This window comes from Python bivittatus, unplaced genomic scaffold (assembly GCF_059951505.1).
Source record: "Python bivittatus isolate LINGU-HERP-01145 unplaced genomic scaffold, Pbiv_v1 ctg000850_np1212, whole genome shotgun sequence".
In the NCBI taxonomy this organism is placed as follows: Eukaryota; Metazoa; Chordata; class Lepidosauria; order Squamata; family Pythonidae; genus Python; species Python bivittatus.
The window spans coordinates 12,142,278-12,163,510 of NW_028277112.1; the positions used below are offsets into that span (position 1 = coordinate 12,142,278).

A 21,233-nucleotide genomic window follows, 5' to 3' on the forward strand; every position below is an offset into this window, starting at 1 on the left:
CTGGTGTTTCTGCCTCTTTTGAATCCAGCTTGTACTTCTGGCAATTCTTTGTCTCTGTACTTGGTGAAGGCCAGATTGCAAAATCTTACCGCATTATCCTATTAATATGTTAGTTGTTAAACAGTCCAAACATTCTTTAGCATTGCCCTAAACAGGGTGCTCACTTCCAAGAAAATAATTATTGTAGCTTTAAACTTTTATTTTGGTAACAACATCTGGCTAATCTGGCTAAACAGAGTTGGTTCTGCTTGATACTTTGATGGGAGAACTGAAGAATATCAGCACTGTAGGTTAGCCTGGGAAATCCAAAAAACATTGTAAAAGAAGGCAGAGGCAAGCCACTTTTGTACTATTTCCATGAAAACTGCACGATTATTTCCATGTAGTTAGCAGGAGTTGAGTTTGCCTAGATATAAGCTATATAACAAAATACTGATATGCAGCTTACTTGTTTGGACAAGTACTTTAATGCCTTTTTAAAAAAAATATATCAGATAGTACTTCTCTTGATGACACGGCAAGACACATTTTAAAAGTTTGGTTGCTTTCTTTCTTTCTCACTTGTAATATTGCTGTGCCACCTTGTGGTAAACTGCTGGTATTATTTTTTTCAGGCACCAAGTTTATTATACATTACTGGATATCCAGTAGAATAAAATCTGTATATGATGTACAATAGTCATACTTCATCCAAATAAAATAGAAAAGATAATAGAAGTTTGCCTGGGAGGTTTGGTGGGGGACTCCCTAACATATTTTCTCAATAAGTCAAAAGTATATACTTTGCTAACATGAGAGTTGGATAAAGGAACAAAAAGAAGAAATAAAAGCTTTCTTGCTGGTGGTGCTCTAAGAAGAAAAAGTGAAGATGAATGATCATAAATCTGCAGTAGTGATCTGCAATACTTATGGTGTGTTTGTTTTCTGCCAGAAAACCTGGGTTACCGTATTTTTCCAACAATAAGACGCCCCCATGTACAAGACGACCCCCACTTTTCCAACCCAAAATTAAGAAATCAATATTTTAAAGATAGTGCAGAACACATTTTTATTTAGTAATTAGTTAACATTTACCTGATACACTCGGTGGGAGGAGGTTCAAACCGTCTATCTGCAGCTCTATTTCCAGGCTCTTTTGCATAACTGATTACATTCAAGCACGAGTGAAACTGCCGATAGCTTGTCCCTGCAAACAGTCTTCCTCTAATTGGTTTGTTCAGCATCAGCTGACGTCAGTAACATCAGGCTCGTGATTGGAAGAAGTCTGTTTGGGAGACAAGCTATTTCACTCGTGATTGGAGGCTAGCAATAGGAGGAAGCCTCTCTGCAGAAACAAAGTATGGGCAGTTTTGCAACTGCGCGATTCTCGGTTGACTTCCTTGAATAAGACGCCCTTCAATTTTTAGGGTAAGGATTTTAGAAAAAAGTATCGTCTTATAGTCGGAAAAATACGGTATATTTGTAGCAAATGCAAGGTCATAGCTGCACTTGAAGAAAAAGTCAAAGAATTGAATCAGCAAGTAGCCTCCTTTTAGTTGATTAAGAAGGATGAGGAATTATTTTTTTAAAAAAAGGCAACTCTTCAACAGAAGCATACAGTGAAAGCAGTTGTCCATAAGGAAGAAAAAGAGTGCAATAGATGAGAATAAAGACTGGAAGGAAAAGATGTAGCATATATTCTGCACCACTGGAACTCAGGTACAGTTTTCACATTCTTAAACAGGTTCTGAGCATTTAGGAGAAGAAAAAGAGACACTGCAGAACAGGAGATGAGTTGGTGAATCCCTGAAAGAGAAAGGGGATGCAACTGTGTCCTTTAAGAAGACAAAGAGTAAAGTAATGGCATTTGTGATCCACTACTTTGCGGAATAAAAACAAATATTATGTCAGCTGGAATCATTAGCTCATGAAGTGTGTTGTCCTTCCAGGAGCAAGAATCAGAGACATCCAAGACTTCCAAGACTTATCAAGTCCAGTGTCAATTATATCATCCTGCTGTTACATGTGGGAACATATAAAATTGTAAAAACAGCTATAATCATATGACCACAGGCTTGAAAATCTTGGAAGGAAGCTCAGAATTAACAGTAATAAGTGCACAGTTCTTCATTTAGAGAGAAAAATCAGATGCACAGGTACAGGAGATCTGGCTTTCTTATATTACTTGCATAAAAGATTGTGGATTAGTAGTTGGTTGCAAACCAAGTATGAATCAGCAATGGCTGTACTTTTTTCTTTTTTCTGATTAAATTTGTTCTCTGCCTTTCTGGGTATATAAGCTTTATAAACAAGGTAAATACAATTATAGTAGTTATAATATCCAAATCTTAGGAAGTCATAATTACATTATATTCTGCTTTGGTTGAACTTCACCTTGAGTACTGTGTCCAGTTATGGATATCTCACGTTAAAAAGGATTCAGAAAAAATGGAATAGGTTCAGAGAAGGTAACAAAGATGATCAAGGGACTAGAAACCAAGTCCTGTGAGGAAAGGTTGAAGAAGCTGAGTATATTTGGTCTTGAAAAATGACAACTGAGAGGTGATATGAAGGTACTCTTCAACTATCTGAAAGAATGTCACATAAAAGAAGGTCAGGAACTGTTTTCTCTCATTCTAGAGCGCAGCTCACAGAATCATGTATTTAAATTATTGAAAGGCAGATTCCTGCAGAGTGTTATAAAAATGTTCCTAGTAGAAAGATCAGTTTGATAGTAAACCAATTACCTAGAGAAGTAGTGGGTTTCCATTATTGGATCTATTCAAGAGGAGGCTGGAAACCCTGGGATGTTTTAATGTAGATTCCTGCACAGTGAAAAAGTGATAGTGAAGTTAGGTTAGTGATGGTAGAGAATATATATAACTCAAGGTTGAAATGTTGGGTTGCATGAGTCTTCTTAGTTTGATTTTTTATTTACAGATATTTCATTAGCCACCTAGATGACATCTTCAGTGTTGTGATTATAACCTAGTATACTTAGGACAAAATGAAACCATCATGCTCAAACTAGCTTGCTTTTTTTTTTTTTTTGGATTAAAATAGCTGTGGGGCCTGATTTAGCTTTTGATAACAGCATTTCTGGGAGGAAATAATAGATAGAGTGATTTTCAATAGAAAGCAGATAGAGAACACACTCCTGATTGGGACCCTGCATTGCTTTTGGTCTAAAAGAAAAGTGACCCTGTTAATTTGGGTTAATTTAGCCCTGAGTGTCAGATGAGTCTGGCTTGGGTTTGGAGGATAAAGAAAAGAAAAACCAAAAAAGGAGATGAAACTAAAGGAGCAAAACAAAAGGCAGTGTGGATACAATATATACCATTTAATTCCTGGGAGGAACTGAGCATGAAACTTGAAGAACTAGTTGCAGGTAAGAAGCTGTCAATTGTCTTTTCATCATAGGACTGTTTATCTTGAATCACCTGACCAAGTTTAATGAATAGTCCATTAATATTTGGAAGTTTGAAAATACAGTACCTGAGATTAAAGGAAGTATAGTTCTAAAAGAAAAAGTTCTAAAAGAAAATACAACACTTCAGGCAAGTCTACTTTTCAATTTTTGAGGTATTTATGTGAAAAATACAGGACTATATGTTTTATATTGGTATTAAGCTGAAATAATTGAACTTCTGACCCATGTACTGTTCCCAGGTATGGAGGGGGCAAAATGCATAATGCAAGGCATATTAAAGCAAGAGAAGAAGTCCTCCTCAAGAATTTGCCTGACCACTTGAAGGCTTAAAGCTGAATAGAGAAACAGTCTATACCTGAAAGGGGTAGCTATATTTGCTCAAATGCAAGGATAGCTTTCCGATGATCTAATAGAACAGGCCTCCTTTCGGATCTCTTCAGAAAGGGCATGGAATCTGGCAGGCTCCAGAGGAGATGGCCATGGGCATGTTGGTTCCTTCGGAATACCACATTGGGCATCTAGAAACTATCATAAAGTTTGATTTGTATTAGACCAACTAAAAGAAGCATAAGCCAAAACGTTTTACTTTCAGATTTCAGTGTTTTTGTTGTGTGAATCACACTGGTGGTTGGCAGAGGAGGTTCTAGGATGGATGCTGAAGAGGCCAAATATAGCTTTGGTGATTGCTGGACAGCGCCAACCTCGCTGCAGAAGAAAGAAAAGTCAGCACCAGGCAATCTGAACCAGGAGCAGAATGGGTTGGTGAGAAAGTGTGCAGTCATCCATTCTCTTACAGGGCTGTGCTATTCAGCAGTGCCCATAAGGGTAATGGTTAGTCTTCTGATTATTTGTGTACTTTGTGTATTGTATATTGTAATTCCCAGACTAATAAAAATTCAGGAGACTATTGTGTAAACAACCAGTTGCAAACTTCTTCATTATCAGTGAAAAATCAGCCAGTTCCTGATTCAAAGGAAGACAAATAGAAAGAAAATAAGTGCCCATCCTGATGTACTTTGGGATTGACTAGTTGTAGCTGGGAAATAGTTCAGTTGCCAGAATTCTTGTAAGCCCAGCCTTCCTTTTCAATAAATCTTACTTAAAAGTTGTGCTTGGAAAATAATTTCTTTGGCAGATTTCTTCTCATAAATGTAATGAAGAAGCCAACAGAGACAGTGGTGTTGGTTCCTCTGTTATGGTCCATTGGTTGACAAACAGCTCTGGCAACCAACCATGTTTGGTATGTTCTATGACTATTCCTCTGGCAAGCTCTCAGCATTCTCAGCCAGCCTGGCCTGGAGATTCAAAGAGCTATAATACAATGGGAGGACATCAAGGTAGGGAACTGTCCATCGCCATTAGCAATGGCAGGTCAAAGGAAGGAAGAGGCCTAGAATATGGGTAAAGTATCAGGTAGTGACAGTTGAGAAAAAAGAAGAGCAAAGGAGAATGAATACCTGAAGCACAAGAGGGAGGAAAAGAAGGTAACAGATTGAGACATATTGATGTTGTTTGACATATTCTGACAGCTCTCCAGCTATGAATAGATATATGACACCATTGCCACATAGCCAACAATAGCTGCAATTGACTTTGAGTGTGTTTATTAAAGGTTAGGTAATTGGTGATTTCAAAATAGATGAAGAGGGAGAAAAATCTGGTTCATACTTGTTAGGTTTGAATGGTGGGGAACTAGGTATACTTGTTCAGCTCACCACCTCCTATCTTATTATATTGCTGCTTCCATTCCAGTTACTGTACCTTTGTCTTATGGTCCCCATCCTATCCTCAGTGTAATTTTGGATGTGGTTGTTTACTTAATCCCAACATAGAGCTATCAAGTATGTCAACCAGTAAAAAGGAATAAAAAAATCTCAAGTATTGCAAGCAAAGAAAAAATAATGCAATTGTTGTATTTTACCTTTTTCCGTATTTGTCTAAATCTCACATTGGAATTCTAAACTTTCTGTTTGTGCAGAAATATTTATTTATTTAAAAAAATGTATAGCTGTCCATTTTGTCTAACATAACCCTGGGCAGCTCAAGAGCAGTAAAACAGTAAACACACACACACACAAACACACAAACAAAAAAACAAAAAAACCCAGTAAAAAACATAAAAGCCAACAAAAATCTTCCTAACACCCCAAATACAATACAACTAGTCCAAAAGGATACCATGGTTGATGGTATCAAATGTTGCCAGGAGGGCTAGGAAGGATGCACCACCCCCATCCTGAGCCTCCCACAGGTCATCCATATGGGTGACCAACACTGTCTCAGTGCTGTAGCCTGGCCTGAATCCTAACTGAAAAAGATCCAGATAATCTGCTTCATCCAGGGCGCTCTGAAGCTGAGCACCACCACCTGCTCAACAACCTTCCCTAAGTTTTGGGAAAGATTTAATGTTTCAAATTGATGGAAGTTCAAATCAAATCAAATTCTTTATTACAGATGGGTAGAAGACCTTGAGAAACAGGAGGAAGAGCCACTATCAAGGTAATGGTCAGATTAAAGAAACCTGAGTCTGGGACAGAACTCTAACCTGAGAAAATGTCTCAGGCAAGACCCTCCCTAGTTCTCCCAAAGGTAAAGGGAGGGAGGGGGGAAGTGCATTCAGACTTGCAAGATTCTGTTACTATAATATTATAATACAAGTAGTATTATCATGCATGACTTGGGTTTTCCAGTCTGATTTACCTTGAAGGGCTGACATGAGTCAGTGTCCCAGACTAAATAAAATTTACTAAATAAAACCTACAACTGCAAAATAGAGTATACAAAATAAAACAGGGCACACAAGATAAAAAATGTACAATAGTTTTTCTAACAGCAGTATATGAGTTTTACAAGCTCCAGAAACAACCTTTGAATGGCAAGAGTTACTTTGGAATCCTTACCTGCCAGTAAAATTTGAACATAAAATTCCTCATTCAGTCCTGGAAAAGGGGTTAGAAGAAGCATTAGTAGCTCTTCCTGAATGTCTTGATAGAAGTTACAATACAACAAATAAGAGTTCAGGTTTCAATATTTACCATTTTTACAAGGGCACAGCCTTTTTGCATATGGAATTTTACAAAATTTTCCATCCAGCTCTGTTGATGGTATAATATTGAACTGTAATAATGTAAATGCGTGCTGAAATTTAGTGTTTGTAAGTTGATCTAGATACAATCTTCTTTGAAGTGTGCATTGCGTTGGCCCAATTATACCCTGGGTGAGAGTTTATTATATTCTGTTTGTAATTCTGTATTAAGGATCTTTTGCTTAAGCACAGCCATTGCCTGATCTTGTCCCAGGGCATGGGTATCTTCCTTGAAAAACCGAGTTTATATATTTTTTTCTCAATTTGGAGTTTCCAGGAGGAATGATATTTATCGATTAACATTAGCCGTGTCAGACCTTGAGGTTGGAAAATTTATTTATTTATAATCCTTATGAAATGAACCTTTCGTCAGTATTTAAACACACACAACCATGCCCTTGTGTTGAGTTTTGTAACTTCTTCCTCCGACTGCAGGCACACGTTTTGCCACTTGGAGTAGTGTTGTTCGGAATTTTGACTGTACTGATAATTAACTCCTAGGTTTAATTGGGCTCCGTATAACAGCTGGGATAATGTCTTGGCTTCAAAATGCTTGAGGGCAGCTGGTGTGTACTGGGCACCTCTGGAGAGGAAGAAAGAAAGAATTGCTGCTGAACCCCTCAGGGTGTTTGAAACAACCTGAGCAATGTGCATATGATGCTTCCCAGAATAGTAGGGTGAGTTCTGTAACCATCTAATGATGACAGAAACTTTCAATTTCTTCCAGAGAATTTCCCTGGAAATAGAATCAAAGGCCTGCTTAAAATCAACAAACAGGGCACAAAGAGCTACTTTTGGTAGCTGAGTGTATTTCTCAATCAAGTGGGAAAGAATTATCTTTAATTATCTGAGGGACCGCCCCTCACCAGTTACATATGCCTGTCCCATTAGATTTGGCAGAGGGGGCGTGCTTTGGGTCCCGTCTGCTAGGGACTTAAACTTGGCAGGTCCCAGGAGGTGGGCCTTCTCTGCTGTGGCGCCCACCTTATGGAACATCCCGCCCCCCCAAGTGAGGTTAGCTCCATCCCTGTTAATGTTCCATAAGTCCCTCAAGACCTGGCTATGTCATCAAGCATGGAAGTCCCAGGAGATCGGTGATATTCTAAGATGGCTCCATCATTGTGCTTAATTTACTCTCTCCTGTACTTGGTGTTTTGTATTTTAATAATGAGTGTTTTACATTTTTAATGATTGTTTTTATATATGTATTATTTTATTTAATAGTTGTACACCACCCAGAGCCACTTATGGAATGGGCAAGCATATACATCTGATAAATAAATACATAAATAAATAAATAAATAATCAATCAATCAATCAATCAATCAATCAGTCCTTGGTCTGTCACAGAGCAGCCTGCTCAGAATCTGGCCTGTTTCTCAGCTAGGAGGCTCTCTTCCTTCAACCAATCTAAAAGTTTCCAGTAAATGTGTCTGGCATATATCTTACTGATTCCACTCAGAAGACTCCCTGGGTGATAATTTTCTGGCATATCCTTCCTTCCCTTTTTCTAGATGGGGCATGGTTGTGCCCCAGTCACTAGGAATGTGGCATATGAGTTTTAGTGGCCTGGCCTGGCTGCTGTTCTGCTGGCAAGTGCCAGCCAATGGAGTGAGTAAAAGGAGAGAAGCAGCTCAGTTTTGGCCTTGAAGGGCAGCTGTGCTGTCATGAGGGCTGATGAGCTGACCTGGCTGCTAGGCAGGACTGTTGTGGGGAGATGTAGAGACAGCAGTCCCATTGGTCTAGCCTGGTATATAGGTATTGGGGACTAGAGCCCTGGGAGGACACCCATGGAGAAGGGGAGAAGGAGAAGAGAGAAAAAGTCTGTGCATGGAGTGAATGGAGTGGCTGGAGAAAAAAATTGGAGAGAGAAGTTAAATGTGCAAAGCAGTTGTTGGTTCCTGGGCAGGAAGGAAGAAGAAAAGGTCCAAAGGTGGCTTCCCTGGAAGAACGGAAATGAAGACCCATAAGGATGAGAGCTCCACCCAAGACGGAAAGGAGAGACCTGGCTGGCTGCAGGCAATGGCTTAACCCAAGACCCAAGAAAGGAAGGAGATAGTCTGTTGTTGGCAAAGTCCTTGTCTCTAGGGAAGGACTGGGCAGAAGACCCTGAGAGAGGTTGTTCCCCCAGTGGAGAAGCAGTAGGTGTTCAGCTAAGCAGATCCAGGATATGGTCAAGCCATGCTGAGCACAGTACAGCAAATCCAGACCAATCCTTCCTCTTGATAAGTCCAGAATCAGGGGAGGGAAACAGAGTGAAAGGAGGAGGAAGCGGGAGAGCTAGAGAGAATAGCCTCTGGGAGGGAGATCTAGGAGGAAACCTGATACTGGGTAAACATGGGGAATACCCATACCTGTTGTAAATACTTGTAAATAGCTTCATTGCAAATACTAAAAAGCACAAAAGCTTCCACTGTCTTGCTTTTTTGTGTCAATTGCCACCCTTGCAAAGCAAAATAAACCTCCAGTTCAAAAAGAACCCCGTCACATTATGACAAGGAGTAATTGTTTCATTTATTTATCTATTTAATTAAGTGAAAAGAAAAGCCAGTTCTGGGGCCAATGGATGTTGAACATACCAAAATGGCATACGCCCCATTGGATTGAAGTTAGGAAGTTCCTTCCATTGGTGGAAGGAAGGATGTATATGTCAAAGTCAGAATGATGGCTCTAACTGCATGATTGAAGCCTCCACTCCTTTTCACATGCACAGTTCCCCTGCGCATAGCCCTAGAGAGACATGTGGCACAACCCCTGGGTCTAATCTAATGGGATGGAGGGTCCCTTCTGCCTCCTGAGTGCCAGAAAGATTTGCAGGAAACAGAGATCAGGGATTATCTTTTATACCGTTTATGACATTGCCAAAAGTTGGTAATATTCTCTGTCATAACTAGAAAGCTTGGCATGGTTTACCATGTGCCAGTTCTAGAGATCTGTTCTGCTTTGGAAGCTCCTTACCCTGGAATCTTAAAAGTGGCTCCTAGCTTGTATTTGCAATATGGGCACAGCTTGATAAGTCACCCGTTGGGGGAGATGGGCAGCATACAAATTTAATAAGTAAGTATCCTGTATAGATGAAAAGTAAACATTTATTTTCAGCTAATGCTATTGAACAAAAAACTTTGCTTTCTTTCTATAATTTTTTTAAAATGTTATAATTGGTTTGCCTTGGTTTGACCTTTAGTTTCCATTATTATATACTTATAGTATAACTCCATATACCAGTATTTCTCAACCTCCCAGAATTCCCCAGCCAGCCATGGGAGTTGAAGTCCACACATCTTAAAGTTGCCGAGGTTGAGAAACACTGCCATATACTATAACTGTGTCCTTATGGTTTGATGTAGTATGTATGTATTTGAATCTTGATTCCTAATGTACACAGCAACCCCTCTCTTTATGCCCAGTAGGCATTTGATTAATGTGGATTTTTAAACATTATTTTAATTGAAAAACAAATAAATACAGAACTAGCCTGCTGAAAGGCAAAGAACCAGTCTCAAGCTTCATCTTTATTGCCAAGTATGCCTCAGCATATGGATCTCAAAGGCGTTCATAAGGCAGCCTTCACACCGGTATTTTCTTCAGAGGTGTGCCTATCTGCATAGAACAAAAGTCATAGATAAAGAGAGATGAAAGAAAACATCTTGCGGGGTGGCGACTAAAGCAGGCAGCAGACAGAAGCATTAGCAGTTTGCTTTTTGGAAAACAGAAAGTGTGACCAGCTTTGTGACTGACTACCTCAAAGGGAGACGTTTTCTGAAAGTGCCTATGATATGTTCTCAATACCAGAAAGATTGGAAATCCTTGGATTAATCTGTAGGAATCTTCTACATTATCTCTCCCCAAATTATTGACATCCCTGGCTAGAATGAAGTTTAGGAAAAACTTGGAAAAGATTTCTATTGAAGTCATGCATGGAACATATTTCTGAGTAGTGATATTGAGGATTATTCTGTGTGGAGGGGGGTACAATATTTATTTGTAACCCCAAAACCAATACTCACAGCACTTTCATGGTCATTCATGGACATGTGGAGAGGAGCAAAAAATTTGAGTCACCTAACACATGTGTTCCCGGCTGAGGCCGAACAAGGTGACGCTCTGCCTTCTTGTTACAGCTCATACTGTAAACAAGTGTCCTGTATTTCCCCTAGGAGCAGTGGTTCAGTATTCACTAATTCAGTGTTCACGACAACTTTATAGAACATAACTACTGTGAATAACAGAATTGACTATATTTGACACCAAGCCTGCTGACCTTCTGATGAGAATTCATTAGTAGCTAGAAACCAAGCAAAGATCCAGGACATCTTGTTCATGGTTCAGCCATCCTTAAAGTGTATCACATTAGTGATGTATTTTTCCTGTTTTGTAATACAAGAAGGTTTGGACTCATCCTCCAGTGATTACCAATTTGGAAGGGGACATTTAAGCTTTCAAGTCCAACTTCCTGCTCAGGGCAGGGTTCTAAATCAAACCATTCCTGACATATGGCTCTTTTAGTTTCTGCTTGAACATATCCAGTGATGAGGAGACCAGAGTTTTTCTGGATAATTGCTCTTACTGCTAGGAAGGATTTTTTTTAACATTCATGGAATCTTCCTTATTGTAAAAAATCAATTATTATGTGTCTTCACTTCTGTATGGCATCCTTTCAGGTACCTGAATTCTGTAAGAGCCGCCAGTTTTCCCAGTGTGAAATATTTATAGTTGCTTTTATTTTTGTTCATAGGACTTAATTTCTTTATCCTTTTCTGAACCTGTTCCACTTTGCTTGAATTTTTTTTTTAAAGTGTGGTATCCAGATTTGGATGCAGTATTTATGGTGGGGTCTGATCAACCCAGAATAAGCAGAACAATTACTCCCAATTATTTAGAAACTATACTTTGGTTAATATAGTCTACATTTTATTTATTTATTTTTATTTATTTATTTAAAATATTTATATAGCCACCCATATTATAACCACAACCTTGGGTGGCTCACAAAAGAATAAAAATAACAAGAAATCCCAAAAAGTACAATAAAAACTCAATAAAAAATCATAGCAGTCTGTGGCAACCCTCTCCCACGCATCAACGTGCCATCTTGCTGGGCTCATCCTACCACAACACTTGTGGGAAAAGCCAGTTCTTTAAGGCCTTCCAGAAGGCGAGGTGGGTGGGGGCCTGCCAGATCTTGGAAGGAAGGATGCTCCACAGAGCAGGAGAGGTTACGGAGAAGGCATGCTTACTAGGTCCCGCTAGATCAGTGTTGTCCAAACTTGGCCACTTTAAGATGAGTGGACTTCAACTCCCAGAATTCCCCAGCCAGCATGGCTGGCTGGGGAATTCTGGGAGTTGAAGTCCACTCATCTTAAAGTGGCCAAGTTTGGACAACACTGCGCTAGATGAAAGCATTTAAGAGGGGACCTGACCCTGTCGGACCACTCTATTTGCTCTTTTTGGCAGCCACATCACATTACTGACTCATATTAAAATTGTAACCTCCTTTTATTTCAAGATTTCTTTTTCACAAGTACTACCGCAAATATACAGTATGTATCCCCCATCCTGTACTTGTGCATTTGATTTTTGTTTCTTAATTGAAGAACTTTGCTTTTGTTTTCGTTAAGTTTCATGCTATCATTCTTAGCCCACTTCTCTAATCTATTAAGATTGTTTCATATTTTATTGCTGTTTTGTAAGGTACTAGCTATCCCACCCAATTTTATATTGTCTGCAAATCTGATAAATATTCCCTCCCCTGCCTCATACAAATTGAAGAGTAGAGAATCCAGGACTGGGTCTTACAGAACCCCACTCAGTACTACCCCCCACTGTTGATGAACACTTCATTAGTACAATTCTGAGCCAACATAATTTATCATGCCATTAGATAGGTAGCTATCTAATCAGAATGTCATGGCCTGTGTTGTCAAATGCTTTGCTGAATGCTGATATGATGTTCATCTCTTGTTATAGATGGAGAACCTGCTCTTTTTTTCCACCTGAACTGCGTTAGCTGCCATCGCAGCTTTTCAAGTTCCAACTGATTTTTCCCCCCATTTCTCTCTCTCTCTCTCCCTCTCCATGTATAAAAAGACCTTGTTCATAATTAACCATGGAACAAGCAGTCAAGAAATACACTGCAGACTAGCACTTGGTACAGCAGCCATGAAGGCCTTGGAAAAGATACTCAGATGCCATGATGTATCTATACCTACAAACATCAGAATCGCGCAAGCCATGGTATTCCCTGTGACAACGTATGGAAGTGAAAGTTGGACTTTGAGGAAGCAGGATAGGAAGAGTATTGATACCTTTGAACTTTGGTGTTGGAGAAGACTCCTGAAAATACCATGGACAGCCAAAAAAACAAACCAGTGGATCATCAAACAAATTAACCCAGAGTTCTCACTCGAGGCACAAATGAACAGGCTCAAATTGTCAGACTTCAAACACATTATGCAAAGACCCAGCTCTCTGGAAAAGGCTGTAATGCTGGAAAAGGTGGAAGGAAAGAGAAGAAGAGGATAACCAGCAGCAAGGTGGATTAAAGTGGTGATGAGTGCACCATTGGAAGTCCTGAAAGACCAGGTTAGGGGTAGATCGTCATGGTGAAGATCTATGTGGTCGCTCCAAGTCCAAAACAACTTGATGGCACATAATCAATCAATCAAAGAGCCTGACTCCATCCTGGACTTTCTGGATCTTTCTGCTAATGCAGATATTTGAACCTACCTCCATATCTCCTGCCTGGGAAGGTAGCCTTTTGGTTGCTATAACCTCCATAAAAAGAACTAATTATTTTATATTTGGACCCAATTTACTTTGCTTTCCATCGGGATCAAATTGCGTTATAATGCATTCTAATATTTGTTTTTCTATGTAAATGTATCTCCGATTTTCATTTTAATCAGGATGCAGTTTTGCTGGCATTCGTTTTAGACTTTGGGAACATTTCTTGTTTTCAGTGACAGAAACTTTTCTAATGGGAATGGCACTATTTCCAAATTACCTACATCTTTTCCTTTGTTAGGACAGGCCATGGGAAGAGGACTCTGTTGTCTAAGTAGCTGTTTTCAAAAATTAAACTTGGCTATGAGTTTATCCATTTCCATGCTGGAAGAGTATTAGCGGATACTCCACATATGTTTCTGCTTCTGCAGCTTCATTGCAGCACTTTCTGAAAAGGAATTACGCATAATGGCTACTTGCTCTCAGCCCTTAATGAAGCACTGTATGTTTTGTTTGATTTCAACTGCTTGCAGCTTTTGCCAGCTCTGACTTTGTTCATATTCACACCCCATCTCACTCCCAGTCTACTCCAGGTAATAACTTTTTCACTCTGATATACAGAGATCACAATAAAGAAGAACTGGGTATGTACCTATAATGATTTTCTTCAGGTGTTCATCTGTGAATCTAACCAACTTCTTCTTAGCTAATGATTCTTTCTTTACTTAACCCCTTTATTTTTAGACCACTGTGATGTTCACTGGAACCAAGGTGTAATCTGGGCTCCCATCAAAAATATGTGTAACTAAATGTTAACATTTCTAATGTCTGAATATAGATTTCTTGGAATAGGGGTAGCCCATGTTTGTTGTACATACCTTGTGGTTAGGGTCTCTGGGCTTCAAGAGATCAAGCACAATTCTACTCACACAGGGATCAAGTTCACCATACAGGCTGAGGATGAAAACAAACTCCCATTCCTCAACATCCTGATCACCAGCCAGAACAATGGCATGCTGCAAACCCAAGGTTACAGAAAACAGACACACACTGACCAACTCTTAAATTTCTGAAGCAACTACTCCACAGCTCACAAAATCAGTTACACAAGAACTCTCACCAACAGAGCAGAAACACCCTGCACCTCACCAATACTCAGAAAACCAGAGCTTTGCCTCCAAAATATTCAAGAGCAACTGTGCCCCTATTTCGTAAAAAAAAAAAAAAAAAATGAAATAACAGAAAGACACCCCAAGAACATCAATGATAACACTCTCATTCATATAAAAATTAATCAGAACACATTAGTAGACTCCTTCAATGACTGAGCATTACAATGGCTCACACACCCATAAAAACACTACAAAGAATTCTGTGCCAACCAAAACATTGTATACCACACCAAGACAGAACTAATGTGATACACAGAATTAACTGGCTGGAATGCAAGCAGCACTACAAAAGACAAACAAGATGCCAACTGTATTAAAGAATTAAAGAACACAAAACTGCAATAAAGAACCAAGTTGGGAAATATCTTGAACACAGCCACCTATGTTCTTAAAACTAATACACACTTGACTGGGAGAATACTGAAGTCATAGATCACACAAACAGCAAAAAAGCCAGAGAATTTGAAGAAGCTGGAACTCAAACAAGTCATTAATAAATCCATAGAGCTGGATATGATCTATCACTCAGACACCTGATCCAAAACACCTGATGAGGAGGACCAATAAAAAATGGAGACAACACTACTCCCAACAGCTAATTGATCAATACCTCCCAGGAAACCTCCAATCACCAATCAACCCTTCTGAGTTCAAATCTTATACAGACTATAAATACTGCAATTTCTCCTTCTGAACTGCTGCCATGAGGAAGCATTACAGAGATGCAGGGTGAGAAATCTGCAGAAAACCTGATTAATACTGAGGTACTGATCTTCTGAAGGTTGGAGAACCCAACCACAAGGTTTGTTGCTCAGTTTAAAATACATGTGTGAACTCCCAGATGACAGCTAAAAAAATCTCCCAGACCTTTTAGTTTGTGTATAGCAACAAATTTCAGAAACAGCCAGCCATGAACTGCTGAATAGCACTGGCGAGTTGAAGAATTCTGATTACCACTACATGGAAGCATGTATTGGAGCTTTCTACAACAATTATTCCTTTGCACATAGTAGAGAGATCTTCCGAACCTGCCTCTCTTACGTCTTTTCTGTTAGGGAACTCTGAAGTTCTATTCTCAGCTGCATGATAGTCAGCTCCATTAATTATTGTGGAATTTAATTTTGAATATATGCATATCTGAGTGCACTGTAAGCTGAAATTCTATATACACTTTTACTCCTTTTCCTTTTCCACTTGTATGTGGAATTTTTGTATTTTTATTTGTGCACACATTTAATCGGGGCTCAGTTTTCTGACCAAACTCATACCATTTAGCTGTTTACCTTGCTGATCAGTAGGTCTTGGGCTCTATGTCTCTTTGTAGCGGCACATACAAAACAGGACAGAGCTTTGCATTTTTAATAATAGCCAGGCATTTCAACAGGCCCAGCAAGATTCACCTTCTGAAAATCCTTTTTCTATACAATTCGTAAAAATAGTTTTCTAATATTAGGCCTGGTGGAAAAGCAGATGTAGCCCAAATGCTGTTGTCCTTCTAGTTAGGTAGACTCTTAATCTGTATAAGATATACATACTCATATGTAACTGTCTGCGGTTCTTTCTCTTATTATTGAGTGGGTGAAGGCAGTTATGATTCCAAATTGAGCTATTCTATCCTATATCTCATGAGCCCTCATTCACAAGTAGCTATTTTCAAGACCCTGGGTCCAAAGCTGCGTTGTGTTACAACTTCATGGAAAAAGCTTTTATTTAGATATGTTCTTAATTAATAGCTGTATAGTTAGCCAAGGAATCATTCTTAAATGGAGTACAAATGACTTTCAATAGAACCGAGAAGAATAGATCATTGGCAAAATCTACCACGGTTCCACCTGTGACTATGCATAAATAGCCTTTTTTTCTAACCTTGTTTGAATTTCTGTTCTGCATTTCTTTCTCTGTAATTAGTACAATTTTCCTTGCCTTCCCATAAAAGCTTCCAATTATCATAAAGAAATTATGAACAGAGAAAACAAAGACTTATCACTGATGTGCATATAATTACTCTTATTTTGCTTAGGCATTTATATTCCTGGTGTTCATATACATATTGGTGCTGCTATATACTTCCATGCATCACTTTGAATATAAACCAGAAGTTTTTTGAAGCCTAGTGTTTATGAAAATTTCAGTGCATTTATTATATGATTTCTACTTACAAAGCTGTATTTGTATTCTTTTAAGGTCAGGTTTTCAAACAGCACTTTTTCCCTAGTCCCCAAATGAGGAAGCTGTTTGGTGCATCAAGAGTTCTTTCTATTCTATTTTCAAGCTTGTCTCTGCAACCATAATGAATAGAAGCTTGCTTTTCTGCTATGAACACTGGAACATTAATGACAACAAACAAATACGAAAGATCCTGGAAAATGTATGCTATTGCCTCAATTCTTAACTGAATTTGTTGAACAGCATTTAAATGTCCCTCAAAGCTGAATATTTTCAAAGAGAAACCAGCTCCAGTCTTCAATGTTTTCATTGCATTACGAGTGCCATATGCTACTCTGGTTTGTAATGTTTATTTATTATTAATATTTCATACCATCACTATTACTAAAATACCATGAATCATTCTGGAGCTGGGCATTTAGACTATGTATGTTGGCATCCTGGTAGCCATTCCAGGGCCAATAGGTTTTTTTAGGATTCAGCTCAAACCAGGAGCTAGTTAGGATAGGCTCAAACCAGGGTGAAATCCCCCCCCCCCCAAATAAAAATAAGAATTGAAGAAATAAGAGGGTTAACAGAGAAAGCTATACTGATCCGCATCCTTCAGCTTGCCGGGAACTCCCAGAATGGCAGCAGAAGGACCCCCTGGACCTGATAGTTGTGCAACACTCTCCTAGGATTTGAGTCCATGCCAAGTGGACCCCAGTTTGAGTCCAGATTCAAACTACATGGGGCCTTTTGCTACCTTTTTGTACAGAGACAGTGAAAGAAGAGACAGAGTAGAAACAAGAATACCTAGAGATGGCTTGGCAGCACATCTTATCAGGGACTTAATTGTAACTTTAGTCAGTGGACCCTCTGCCAAAGATATTTTTAGGGAAGACAAGGTGCTAGCAGACAGCACCTGGGGATAGTCTGATGACATATCTGGTCAATACCTTCAGAACCCAGATGACTCTTTGCTAAGAATATGTTTATGAGAACGTCGCTTCTAATACTCAGCTATTGTTCCTCCTCCCCTTTGCAGGTGTTAGATTAGGGAGCTGGTGTTGCCTTCTTTATCTTAATTGTAGAAATATAATTGTATTGTCAAAATTGTAGTAGAAATAAAGAGGCAAGCAAGAGTGATTAACAATACAATGATAAATCCATAAAGCTTGCTAAGTAATTTTTTCTAAGCGCAGATGTGGAGAAATTTGCAATACAAATCTCACTAAGTTAGAGACCATTTGCCCCAGTTGGCTAAATAACCATTCCTACACAGGTATTTCTTATATGTGCAAAGGAAAAAAAAAGATCCACACCATTATTTTCTTGCCAATCTTCCACAGCAGCCTAGAAATTTGATAGGCGAATGGTTAAATGAATGAATGTGCAAAATGATGTACATTTAATTGCTAGTTGAGACTTAGGACAGGGGTATCTTTTTTTTCCTTCCCAAAAATATTGAGAGCTTGCAAATTCTGACTTGTGTGTGACTTGTGTGTGCTTTCCAGTTGGAGATGCTGATTACCCATATCTCTTGCCTCCCACCCTCTGGATTGCAACAGTGCAAGTGACATGGAGGATCATATGACTGGTTTTGCTCTCCCCTGGGAATAGTTTGCAAGCCCACAAGTTGAGGGTGGAAGGTACACAGTTCCTGACCAATAACAGTTATGAATGTATCTAAAATCCAGATGCTATTCATAAATATCTGTGCCATGTCTAATTTGGCCCCCAGATCAGCAGCTGGGTCCCCCCCCTTTTTGATATTAGCTGTTACCAAACACCCATCCCTCTTCGGTTATTTGAAATAATTTATATTTTCTAGTATAGTGGCCAATATAAAGTCTTCTGGATCAAAGAAAATGCATTCTCTAAGCCAATTTATTTTTCGGTGCTTGTCTTTTAGTAATAGTTTATGTTAGATTCCATATAGCATCTGGATAAATGGAGGAAGTATTTGACTTTATAATGTTTCTACATTCCAGTTTATTTCCCTTCCCTATACCTTGATTTTTCTTTTAATACTTATATCAATTGCTTTAGGTTAAGCCCTTGGGTTTGCAAGTAAATTACTGTAAATCACAAATAATTGGTATTCACCACTCCAATAGCAATTTCACACTATGGCTAAACCCTGTTACTTTCCCCCCGCACCCCGAAGGATTTCAAGTATCTTGGAATATTTATTCCATGCAAACTATTTTAAAGTGACTCATTTTCTGAATGTTAAGTATTGTGGCATTCTGTGATTTTTTTCCCACTTAATATTTCCCATGAGATTGGAAAATGCTGAAATTCCTCTGAGTTTTCAAAAGGATGGATTTTAATTAACTGTCCAAAGAGAGGTTTTATAGCATGGACTGTTTAGACTCAAGTGGTGTTAATATATTCCTACAAAACACCATGATGACTTCTTCGTAATAGTTTCAGTGAAGGTGTATGAGTCTGTATAATTCTTCTTTAACAATATTTTTTAACAAAACATTTAATTTTTTCTTTGTTGTTTGAATTTCCTGATGCACAACATTTGTACATACTTTATATATTCATAATAATCCCTTTGGATATGTTTCTGTTGAAAATGTGAGGTAGAGATATAAAAATCTACATGTTTCTGGAAAAGCTGAATGGTACAAACTGTCCTATAAAGCTGCTTTTAGATGGGAAGGAATTGTACCTGATGTCTTTGTAATCTAGTCTTAATTACATGATTTTTTTAATCTATTGGTCTTCTGTTGATGAGTCATTGCCTCACAACAGGTAAATTGCTTTTGTGATACTGCAATAAAATAAAAGTGTCTGGGGGAAGAAACACTCCGAAACTGTGGTAATTATGCAGTTATATCAAATAGATTAAAAAACAGTAGAAGAGAGAAAATTAAGATCTACTAGAATCGATTACAGATGTGTACAGTTTCTGCTTTACTTAATTGCTTTAACTCCCTCTGCTCCCCAGCCATCTTGATACCAAAATACTGAAAGATCTCTTATGGTGTCATGACACAAGCTCTACCTTCTCACTCTCACGTAAAGCAACCGAATCACTTTGAAGATACAGCATAATGTTACTAGCGTGCTATCAATAAACAGTATGTGTGTGCATGCGCGCACGTGTGTATACACAAAGCCACACACACACACACACACACACACACACACATACACTGGGCTCCCAGCAAAACTTTGGCACTTTGCTAAGCAGCCACGAGCAAAGGCAGAACCAGAGCTTATATACCTTTGGCCTACCACACTGCAAAGACAAGACAAAGGAAAAAGGCAGACACAGTGGAAATTGCAGTGTGACATTAGAATGGTTTACATAAACCCATCAGTGTGACCCTCTTATTATCTATCCCTTCCTACTTGGTCAGCATGCTAGCCGTACTATCTTTGAGATACAGTCAGTGAATACACACAGTGTGGTTTACTGGGCCCAGATTCCTGGCTGAGTCTTCTCCCTGTCACCACTCAGGGTCAATTCAGCTTGTTGTGAATGTGTTGTTACAAGGGCACTTTAAGCAGTTCACATGTAGGGGGAAGTAGGCATCTGGTAGTGAATGCAAGTCATATGTGTATGGGGGGAGAGCTACTGTTTACCACCACACATGCGAGTACCTAAAGGGCAGAGTTCTGTGTCATGATGTCACAATGTGTATTTTATAATTTACTCTGTCCTGTAGATGACAGTGTGCCCCTGCCCAAATCTTGGAAATTGTAATAAATATATTAAGTGCTAATAATCTTGAGATTTTTAAACTATTTTGATTTTTAAGGATTATTTAGAACTAGTAACTCTACAGCTTGCAAGAGTATTAAAATTCTAACCGCTGTCACTGTTCTAGCTTGGATCTGAAAAGGGAAAAAAAAGACTCATTCTGAATTCAGAGTTACTGAAAACTTGAAGATGCTCAAACCATTTTTGCTTTTATGATTTCTACAGTACTTACCATGACTGTATTTTCAAATTATGCACTTAAAATCACATTCAGTTTTGGTGACTTGGAAGAACCAGGGTAGCATTATCTCTGTCTCTTTCCTGGACTTCAGTCTTGCAATTTAAGGAAGTGCAGTTTTAAGAAAGTAGATAGGGCAAATTCTTGTGGAACGTACATCCAAAAATCCTACCTCCCCTTCTAATTTTAATGGGACAAATGTTGGCATAATTACTTAAGGTATTATTACTCACAATTGGGTTATGTGCAAACAAACCATTTTTTAGTTTGCTGGATCCAGATGTAAAAAAAAAACCCAAAACCAAGGCCTACCCTTTGCCTATTAAAGGACGTATTGAACTTTAAAAAAAAAAAAATGAGCTTGAACCAGCTGGATTTAATTTTCATTCTGTCTACAGAACTTGGGGTTCCAGTGTGTGTTTGTAAAACAGAAACTGGTTTGAATAAAGTCAACAATAATACTTAAAAAGATCCTCTTGTAGCTCTGTCTAAAGAAGAGAGATTCAAGGTCTGTCATCACTAGCAGGAGATAATCTTGTAGTGTAGCAGGTGAAAGGGGAACACCTGCTGTGAGGCATGATACAATGTGAAGAGGCTGGACAGATGCCAGGATTCTTCTGGAGCCACAAGACACACAGCTGTACTCTGCACAGAATAATTAAAGGAAAGTCATCCAAGAATTCAAACAAGCACAGTTACAACAAGTGCTAGAAAGGGTTTTTCATGAAATGAGTTAG

General features: G+C 38.8%; 1 long non-coding RNA gene across 2 annotated transcripts in view; it reads left to right on the top strand.

Moving 5' to 3' along the window:
• The window catches only part of LOC148213769 (uncharacterized), a 128,690-nt gene that overhangs the window by 10,453 nt on the left and 97,004 nt on the right, over nucleotides 1–21,233 (top strand). Inside the window, exon 1 of one of the 2 annotated variants that reach the window (XR_015793803.1) lies at nucleotides 5,887–5,908. The exons of the other annotated variant lie outside the window; for it this stretch is intronic. This is a non-coding gene — a long non-coding RNA (uncharacterized LOC148213769). Of the gene's footprint in view, nucleotides 1–5,886; nucleotides 5,909–21,233 lie in introns of those variants that run through there. 2 annotated transcript variants of the gene reach the window in all.